Source organism: Triticum dicoccoides, chromosome 7B (assembly GCF_002162155.2).
Source record: "Triticum dicoccoides isolate Atlit2015 ecotype Zavitan chromosome 7B, WEW_v2.0, whole genome shotgun sequence".
In the NCBI taxonomy this organism is placed as follows: Eukaryota; Viridiplantae; Streptophyta; class Magnoliopsida; order Poales; family Poaceae; genus Triticum; species Triticum dicoccoides.
Window position 1 is genome coordinate 244,056,352 of NC_041393.1, and position 10,822 is coordinate 244,067,173.

Genomic DNA, 10,822 nt, shown 5'->3' on the forward strand with positions numbered 1-10,822 from the left:
CCCGCCCTTCTCTGAATTCTTCTGTGACATCATGAACACCTACGGGTTTCGCCTCCTTGACTTCACCCCCAACGCCGTTCTGACCATGGCAGTTTTCGCACATCTCTGCGAAAACTTTCTCGGAGTCCACCCAAACGTAGCTCTCTTCCGCCACTTCTTTATGCCCCGGGTTGAGAGAGGGGAGCCTCTTGCCGGCCGGATTGCTTGGATCTCGAGAGTCGGCAAGAAGGAAGCTTATCTGGAGGGAGAGCTCCGCAGCAAGTGGGAGGAATGGAGGGCAGAGTGGTGCGGGATTGTCGAGGAGAACCCACAGCCATTTACTGCCCTGCGCCAAGCCCCAATAGTGCGCGGCAACGATTGGAGCAACGTGGCCCCGGAAGACGACAGATTGAAGATCGCCGTCACCCGGATCCTACGCCTTAGGCTTGCCGGGCTCACCGTAGGCGCCGTTGGCGCAGATTTTCTTCGCCGCCGTATCGCCCCCTTGCAGGAGAGGAGGAGACCCGCCTGGGAGTTCCAGAACTCGGCGGATATCATGAGGCTGCGCCCGGGCCTCAACTTCAATTTCACTGTCTTGGAGCTGGACGCGATGCTCCTGGAACTGTTCAAGCGCGATCCCCAACATCCATTCATGCTGCCGAGGGGTGTCGTTCCGTTGTGCAACAACTCCTCGCTCGACCTCATCCGCGCAATGATTCCATTGTGCGATTCGCATGGGATTGTCCCAACCTGGCAAGAGCCTACCGACGATGTTGTGCGGGCGTTCTTCGACGGCCTGGAAGAAGTGCCGGTCCGTGCCGATGAACAGAAGAGCCTCACCCGCAACACCACCGATGATGAGATGCAGCGCATCGCCACAAGGCTGGAAGAGGTGGCAGCAGCCGCTGCCGCGGGCGAGTTCGGATTCACCGTGGAGGAGGCAGAGGCAGCAGAGGCGGCAAGCCTTGTCGAGCGAGAGGAGTTTGCCGGCGTGGAAGAGCTTGCCGGGCCTGAAGCTGAGTCGAGTGAGCCCGCCGAGGGCGCGGGTGACTCGTTGGAGATCGACTCCTCCTCCTCTCTACATTCAGCCAGCTCGCCGCAAGCGGAGCCCCCAGCTCCACCAAGAAGGCGCCTCCGCAAGGCCGGGGACGTAGCGGGGCGGCAGACAGGTCAACAGCCGTCGTGCCGCGCGACACGCTCTACCGCGGCAAGCACTGTTGCCGCGAGAGCGCCTCACGCCGCCGCAGCAACTGGAGCGGGGTCTTCCCGGTCCACCGCCACTACTCCCGCCAAGCGGACAAGGGAGCCTACTCCTCCGCCTCGTCGCCCCGGAGGCGAGCCGGACTTCGATCTCTCTGCGCTCAGCTCCGACGAGGAAGAAGAAGAGTAAGATTCTTTGCTGTTCTTGTAGTTCTTCAATTTTCATTGTTTTGTCTTGTATCTGACTTGCTTCACTCTGAACCCATTCCTTTTCAGGACGCTGGCCCAGAGAGCGGCGAAGAGAGCCAAGGTCCCGGTGATTGTCATCGAGGACGAACCCACCACGCCAGCAGAAGGTGTGCCCGAGACCACCTTGCCGGACCCGGCAACCATTCCTCAAAGTAGCCCCCAGCGCAGCCCCCAGCGTAAGTATATGGTTTGCTTCTTGCTGACAGGCGCTCGTGGGTGCTCTTTCTTTGCTGATATTTGATTGCTGGTTTGTGCAGGAGCAGAGCAGCCTCACCAGGAGTGCCCGGAGGCCGCTCCCGAAGTGCCATCTGCTTCGACTACACCGCCAAGGGAGGCTTCCCCGGCAAGGGAGCGTTCTCCGGCAAGGGAGCGTTCTCCGGCAAGGGACAGTTCTCCGGCAAGGGACGGCACCAGTGATCCTCCGGTGGTTGAGACCATGACTGCAGATCCTAGCACAGGTAATCCCTTTGCCTGAGAACTTCCCTTGGGTTCTTCTTCTTATTTTCTTTCTGGATGTTTGCTTGACTTCTCTCCCTTTTCCGTTCGTCAGACCCATCTGCCGCGGAGCCAATGGGAACCGAGGTCGCCGGCGAGGAGAACGCGCGCAGCAACACTGACGACGCCGTTGCTACCGAAGGAGAGGCCGGCGCTGATGATCTCGCCGGCGAAGAGGCTGCCAAAGCTGCCGCCGCAGAAGCTGGCGAGGGACCCGGCGATCGCACTGATGGCCCCGAGGCCGCAGGAGCGCCAGGCGCTACGCCGTCCGCCGATCCCTCCGCCGTTGCTGCAGCGCCAGGCTCCGAAGAGCCCCAGCCCGGCGTCTATTTGAAGGCCGCCGACGGTATCTTCATCAAGATCCCCTGGGCGTCAAGCTCCAGGGCGCCGGTCGAAGGAGAGATTTTGGATGGAAAAGTGCTTGCCTCCGCTGGGTTGACGCTGGTCGACGCGCCAAGCAGCAGCAGCGACGAGCCTGAGGAGGAGCAGCTGCTGCGGAAGCTGCTGTCGTTCTACCGCGCCCGACAAGCCAAACTGGCATCCCGAGAAGCACTTGTCGCGAAGGCGGGAGTGGATATCGAGAAGCGCGCGGAAGAGCTCCGGGGTCTCAGGCAGGAAGCCCTCCGGTCCCTGGCGGAGGGGCGGGAGCAACTTCTCGAGGAGCGGAAAGCCTTCCTCCTCGAGAAGGCTGAAGTTGAAGAGAAGCAACGGCTTGTCGCCGAAAATCTATTTGCGCAGGAAGGAGAGTTGGCGCAGCGCAAGGTCAACCTTGACAGCCACGAGGAGGAGCTTGTCACGCGCGAGCAAGCAATTGGCGGGGCTCTCAAGGAGGCAAGGGATGCTGCCGCAGCTGCCGAGGCCGCCAAGAAGGAGCTGGAGACGAAGGTGGCGCAGCTGGAAGCCGATCTCAGGGCGAGCGGCGAGGAGCTTGCCACGCTCAAGCGTGAGCGCAAGAAGGATGCTGCCGCTCATGGTGAGCTGCAGGGCCTTCTCGCTGAGAGGAGCAAGGAGCTCAGCGCCGCCAAGGATTCCAATGCAGATCTCGAGTTGAAGCTGGCCACTTTGACTCAGACGCTGGACGGCGCCAGGGAGCGGGAGGTGGCCTTGATGGAGAAGATCAAGGCCGACGAAGCGCTGCTGGTGAGTGCTGCTGCCGCCCAGGACGCTTTTAGGGAGACTGTGGAGCACTGGACCGAGGGTCTCGTGAATATTGCCGCAGCCATCGACGGGGAGCTGGCGCAGCTGGGGATGGAGGATCTCGGATACTCCTCCGATGAGCGTCTCCAACCCAGCGCCAAGCTCAGCTTGTTCTTCAAGGGCGTGGTGACGGCCCTCCAGCGACTCCGGGAGAAGATCCCAAAGCAGCTGGCCGACGAGTCGCGCAAGATCTGCGCGGGAGTTCTTCAGAAGGTGCTGGTGAAGGTGGCCTTCCGCAACCCAGGCCTCAACCTCACCAACGTCCTCAGATCCCTGCCGCCAGATGCTGATCTGGAAGCGCTCAAGGCCCTTGTCGCACCCATTGTGGACAAGGTGAGCGAGATCAAGAGGGTCGAGGGTGATCGCGTAGATTAGGCCGCCCGTTTTCTCTTTTTCTTGTCGCTGTTGGTCATGTCATGAAAACAATCTGTTAGAGCTGTGACAAGCTATCTTGTAATATAACTCTATTTTGGGTAGCTATTGCTATGTCATTTCCTTTACTTGCTCCCTTCCTTTGTATGTTTTTACCCTACGCTTTTTAGGGAACTTGTCGGCGCAGGCACCTGAGCCGCGAGCGCTGAGTGCTGGACGTCAGCAGCCTGCTGGCGGTGCCGCTTCCGACAAGAAACCTTGTCGCAACTAGTCGCAGCTCACTTAAGTTGTTGAGCGGACTCGAAACAAAGTAAGGGTGCAACTAGCTACGAGTCGGTTCCTCTGCGCACAGGTTTTCCATACAAAGTACGGTCGTTCGAGGAAGATAACCTAAAAATTTAAAACTGATTGCTCAAACTTTGGCAACTTAGCTTTTCTGTCGTTTGCTTCCCGGTAAGGCGAAACTTCCTTGAACGATGCCTGGTCCACACCATTATCTTCTCCTTTCCCCCCGGCAAACTTGTGGGCGAGGGAACCTTCCTTTCCTTTTTGAGAAAAAGAAAGAAGAGAAAATAAAGATATGGAGCCTTACGGCTCGTTATCGCTTACCGGGGGTAGGTGCTGCACAAAGTGTCAGATAGCGCATGCAAAAGAAGTATAAAGCATGAAATTGACAAGATGTGCGAAGCACATGAGCTTTACTTATGCACGGGTTCTGCGCCCGGCTTTGTACAAAGGATTACATGCAACATCGGCAAGACTTGTACAAAAGGTGGTTGCCGGAACGGGTTCCGGCAACCGCGCCCTACGGGTAAAACTTACGAAGATGCTCAATGTTCCAGGAGTTGCTCACCGGAATGCCATCTTCGGTCTCAAGGCGGACAACGCCAGGCCTAGTGACTCGTTTCACCCGGTAAGGGCCTTCCCACTTCGGCGTCAACTTGTTGGAATTCTTGGCGGACTGAACGCGCCGAAGAACAAGGTCGCCTTCCTTGAAACTTCTGGCATTAACTTTGCGGCTATGGTAGCGGTGCAAAGCTTGCTGGTATCGAGCAGCTCATACAGTAGCCTGAAGACGGTCCTCCTCAAGGAGCAGCGCATCATCTTGTTGCAGCTGCTCTTGCTCAAGCTCATCATAAGCGAGCACTCGAGGTGACCCGTATACGAGTTCCGTGGGGAGAACCGCCTCTGCCCCATAGACTAGAGCGAAAGGTGTCTGGCCGGTGGCTCGATTTGGCGTTGTCCTGATCGACCAAAGAACCACCGGCAGCTCCTCAATCCAGTTCCTTCCGCACTTGCGCAGCCTGTCGAAAGTCCTGGTCTTGAGCCCGCGCAGCACTTCAGCATTTGCCCTCTCCGCTTGACCGTTGCTTCTCGGATGAGCAACAGAAGCGAAGCAGACCTTGGCGCCAAGATCTTGGACGTACTGCATGAAGGTGCGGCTCGTGAATTGCGTGCCGTTGTCGGTGATGATCCTGTTAGGGATCCCGAAACGGCAAACAATCGACCTGAAGAACTTGACTGCTGACTGTGCTGTCACCTTCCTCACTGGTTCCACTTCCGGCCACTTTGTGAACTTGTCGATTGCGACGTACAAGTACTCAAAGCCCCCGACAGCTCGGGGAAAGGGGCCGAGGATGTCGAGCCCCCAGACCGAAAATGGCCAGGATAAAGGGATCGTCTGGAGAGCTTGAGCTAGCTGGTGTATCTGCTTGGAATGGAACTGGCACGCTTCACACTTGGTTACTTGTGCAGTCGCATCCTGGAGGGCTGTCGGCCAAAAGAAACCTTGCCGGAACGCTTTGCCGGCAAGTGCTCTTGCGCCAATGTGGTGACCACATATGCCTCCATGTATCTCTGCCAACAACTTTTGTCCGTCTTCCCGGTGAATACACTTCAATTTCACACCGTTGAGTCTTCTTCTGTACAATGTGTTGTCAACAAAATGGTACATACTTGACTGCCGGGCTACTCTTTCCGCTTCTTCTTGCTCTTCGGGAAGTTCTCTTGTCTGAAGGAAATGGACAATCTGCTGTGCCCATGCTGGAGCTTGCGGCTCGACAACAAGGACTAAAGGCGCATCTGCTGCTGCGGGAACATCCGCCTCTACGGCGAGAACCTGCGGCTCAGCCGGAGCTTGATGTTCCCCGGCAAGCTTGCCAGAGCAAAACTTGTCGGGAGTGTCTGCTACGACGGAACAAACCATAAGGCTTGCCGGAGCAGACTGCTCCTCAGCACCCTTGGTGTTGATCTTGGGGACCTTCTTGGCGGCGGCTTCGGGGAGCTCTGCCGGAAAATAGTCACCAGAAATCAACTTCCTCTTCTTGCTCTGTCCAGTTGATGGCGTTACGGACGGTTGAGTCAGCTTGAGCACAAAGATCCCTGGTTCCACAGGTAACTTAAGTGCGGCGCACTTTGACAGGCCATCAACAATGTCGTTCTGAGCTCTTGGAACATGTTCCATTTGTAGGCCGTCAAAGTGCTCTTCTAGCTTTCTCACTTCATCGACGTAAGCTTCCATCAACAGACTCTGATAACTCTTGTTCACTTGGCGGACGACAAGCTGTGAGTCACCCCTGACAATGAGCTTCTTAATCCCAAGGTCTGCTGTGATCCTGAGACCGGCAAGCAAGCCTTCATACTCCGCGGTATTGTTCGTTGCCTGCTCCTTGGGAAAGAGCATCTGGACTACGTACTTGAGGTGCTCTCCGGTGAGTGCAACAAGTAGCACGCCCGCACCGGCGCCTTGCAGCGAGAAGGCACCATCAAAGTACATCAGCCACTCTTTGCTTGCCTCCTTGACGGGGATGCTCGTTTCTGGAATTTCTTCATCTTGTGTTGGCGTCCATTCTGCTATGAACTCCGCCAATGCCCTGCTTTGGATAGTTGAAGTGCTCTCAAACTTGAGGCCAAAGCTTGACAGTTCCAGTGCCCACTCGACAATCCTGCCTGTCGCTTCTGGATTTTGCAGTATCCTCTTGAGCGGAAAACGAGTGACGACTGTGATCTCATGTGCTTGGAAGTAATGGCGCAGCTTTCTCGAGGCCATGAGAAGGCCGAAAAGCAATTTCTGCACACCGGAGTACCTTGATCTAGCCCCCTGCAGAAGGGAACTGACAAAGTAAACTGGGCGCTGCACCATTCTTTTCTGTATTTTCTTATGCGTCTGCGCAGATCCATCTTTGTCGGGACCAGAGCTCGCCGGTGAAGCCCCTTGCTTGTCGCTGGATGCATCTGCCATGGTTGCTCGCTCATCATCCGCCTCCCTCTCCGCCACTAACGCAGCACTAACCACTTGATTGGTTGCCGCTATATACAGCAGCAACTTCTCTTGTGGCTTAGGTGCGACAAGTGTTGGAGTGGAGGACAGGTATCTCTTCAAGTCCTGCAGCGCAGCCTCCGCCTCCGGAGTCCATTTCATTGGACCTGCCTTTTTAATATTTTGAAAAATGGCAGGGCGCGCTCAGCAGATCTAGAGATAAACCTGCTGAGAGCAGCCACGCAACCGGCAAGTCTTCGTACATCCTTGACGCGCTTTGGTGATTCAATCTGCTCAATGGCATTGATCTTGTCGGGATTGGCTTCAATTCCCCGCTGAGACACGAAGAACCCGAGAAGCTTGCCGGAGGGGACTCCAAACACACACTTCTCGGGGTTCATCTTGAGGTTGATCTTGCGCAGATTTGCAAACGTTTCGTCTAAATCTTGAATCAGGGTCGCCCTGTCCTTGCTCTTGACCACTATGTCATCCATGTAGGCTTCCACATTTCTGTGCATTTGCGGCTCAAAAGCGTGGTGGACTACCCTTGCAAATGTTGAACCAGCATTCTTCAAACTGAAAGGCATCCGCACGAAACAGTACATGCCACACAGGGTGATGAATGCGGTCTTCTCCTCATCCTCTTCTGCCATGAAGATCTGATGGTATCCTGAGTATGCATCAAGAAATGAAAGCAAGTCACATCCGGCCGTGGAGTCAACAATCTGGTCAATGCGCGGCAAGGGAAATGGGTCTTTGGGACAAGCTTTATTGACATCGGTAAAGTCGATACAAAGCCTCCATTTCCCGTTAGCTTTGCGCACGACTACAGGATTGGCCAACCATGTAGGATGGAGCACTCCTCTGACAAGGCCTGCTGCTTCCAACTTCTTGATTTCTTCTGCGATGAATTCTTGGCGCTCCACTGCCTGCTTCCTGACTTTCTGCTTGACGGGCCACGCATGAGGACAGATGGCAAGGTGGTGCTCGATTACTTTCCTGGGAACACCGGGGATGTCAGACGGTTGCCATGCAAACACGTCGATGTTCGCTCGCAGGAAAGCAACGAGCGCGCTTTCCTATTTAGGGTCGAGGGTGGCACTGATGGTGAAGGTACCACCAGTGCCGTCCTCCTTGGCAGACACCTTCTTGGTTTCCGGTGGAGCTGCCATTGCCTTCTTACACTTGCCGATGGAGCTCGATGGCGCGTCCTCGACGGTAGCGCAGCACTCCGAAGAGGTGCGCTTGCCGGAGTGGGCATCAGAACTCTTGCCGGATTTGGTCTTCTTCTTCCCCCCGGGAGCTTCAACGGCAAGTGATCCGCGATCTGTTGCGGCTGCTGCTTCCCGGTAGATCTTGTCGGCGCAGATAAGGGCATCCTTCTTGTCGCCAGGGACAGAGATGACACTTATCGGGCCTGGCATCTTCAGCATGTTGTATGCATAGTGAGAGGCTGCCATAAATTTGGCGAGTGCTGGACGGCCAAGTATCCCATTGTAAGGCAATTGAAAATCAGCAACGTCAAAAGTGACCCTCTCAGTCCTGAAGTTCAACTCGCTGCCGAATGTCACCGGCAATGTGATCTTTCCCTTTGGCTTGCTCCTTCCCGGATTGATTCCTTGGAATGTGCCGGTCTCTTCGAGCTCGCTGTCAGGGATCTGGAGTTTCTGGAGTACCGCGGAGGAGATCAGGTTCAAGCCAGCCCCGCCGTCAACTAGCATCTTAGTGACCTTGAGGTTGTGGATAGTTGGTGAAACCAACATCGGCAAGCACCCGACCGCAGTTATGCGATCAGGGTGGTCCTCAATATCAAAGATGATAGGCGTGCTGGACCATTTCAGAGGCCTGCGTGACTCGACGGGTGGTTCTGCCGCATTGACTTCCCGCACCCATTGTTTGAGCTGGCGGTGTGAAGTATGCAGAGAAGCACCGCCGTCAACGCACATGACCTCTGTGGCTTTCTGGAACTCCTGCTCATCGGTCTCGTCATCATCCATGTCTTCGTCGTCGTCGTCATCTTCATCCTTGTCGCGGCCGCGGGGAGGTCTGTCTCCTTGCCGCTGCTTGGCCTTGCCGCGTCCTCCTCCTCGGCAGGGGCGTTTCTTGCCGGATCCTCCAGCACCCTCCTGGGCCTTCTCCTTGCCGCGTCGCTCGTATTCAGCTTTTTGCTGCTCGACAAGCTGCTCGACCTTCTTGCAGCTCTGGAGGTCGTGGCCCTTGGTGCGGTGGATCTTGCAGTACTGCTTGTTGGTGCGGTCCTGCTTGTCGGCGACCGCCACAACATGGTGGTTGGTGCCCGCGGCAACCTCCTTGCCGGAGCTACCAGCTCCGGCTTTCTTGGCGCCACCTCCGTTGCCGCACTGCTCAACGACTAGCACCTCTTTGCCTTTCTTCTTGTTATTTCGCCGCCGGTTTTTCCTTGCCGGGGCAGTATCCTCACTATCAGATCCTCCTGCTCCTGTATTCTCTCCGGGGAGTTTCCTTCCTTCCTCAGCATGTGCACACTTGTCGGCCAGGGCATATAGCTCACTGACGTCTCTGATCTTGCACATCGCCATCTCCTCCCGCATCCTGCGGTTCCGCACATTCTGATGGAACACGCTGATTACCGTGGCAGGGTGGACATCTGGGATGTTTTGCTGTACGCTGCTGAATCTCTGAATGTACTTGCGCAGGGGCTCTCCTTCCTTCTGGGCGAGCAGATGAAGGTCGCTTTCTTGGCCATGAGGCTTGTGGCCGCCTGTAAAGGCGCCGATAAACTGATGGCATAGATCGGCCCAAGAGGATATGGAGTTGTCCGGCAAGTGCATGAGCCAGGATCTGACGTTGGGCTTGAGCACCAGCGGGAAGTAGTTGGCAAGGATCTTGTCGTCGCATCCCCCGACAGCCTGCACCGCAATGGTGTAGATGCCGAGGAACTCCGACAGATGCGTCTTGCCGTCGTACTTCTCCGGTACGTCTGGCTTGAAACTCTTCTTGCTGGGCCACTGGACTTGCCGCAGCTCACGAGTGAACACAGGGCAACCTACCATGTATGGCAAGTCGCTTGGTTCCCCTGGCGCATGCATGTCGACAGAGGGCCCAGCGCGCTGGTCAGATTGACGCCGCGCTTCTCTTCGGCGCTCGATGCGAGTACGAGCGTCTTCTTGCTGTCGTTCGCGAAGAACTTGGCGTTGATCGCGACGAGCTCGAGGATCCGATGATGCGGTGGAGTCGCTGTCGAGGTGGACCGGGCGAGTCGGCGATCTTGGCCTTCGGGGTGGAGAGTGCATAGTGGTCGCACCCCCACCGGTTTCGTCACCATCGGCTCGCGCCTGGCGGTCCTGCCGCGGCAGCGACGTACTTGGCTGCCGTGGAGTGTCGCCGTTGGCGAAGCCGATGAGACTCTGAATGGTGGCCCTCCATTGATCGGTCTTGTCCGCCATTGGAGGGTAATCCAGGAGCAGTTGAGCTCGCGCCAAAGCTTCTGCTGGAGTGGTGGGCGGCAGTGGCGAACGGTGCGAGGAGCGGGATGTGCTCGGACTCCTAACTATGTTAGAAGGAGCAGTATCCCGTCCAGGCGACCGTGTCTCGCTCGTGCCAGCATGTTGGAGTGCATGCTGGTCTTGAGCACCCCGAGATCCACCAGCTTGATCTTGATCCAACAAGCGTATGGTACTGCGAATACCATGATGATGTCGGTCCGGTGCCTCCTGAGATGGGCGCGGTACATGTATGGACGCCGAGGTCTGCGCAGCCTTGTCCTTGGACCTGGCGGCACCGTGAATTCCCTTGTCGATGTCCGTTCTTCCGCCAGCGTCTACCCCACCACTCGTTTGCTCCGGTGGTGGTGGGATCGACGCGGACGGAATAGCTGCCTCCGAAGCCTTCTTCTTCGGTGGCATGTCGATGAAGAAGATGAAGATCTAGTTCGTGTGAACGCCGGATCAGGTTCACACAATCTTGACGCTCCCCCCTACCTGGCGCGCCAAAGATGTCGGGGAAACTGATCCACGAACACCTATGGGGACCGGCGGACCGAGCCCCTTTCGGTTCGGCGGGGGGCGGAGATCGCACGAAGAGCGGATCGAG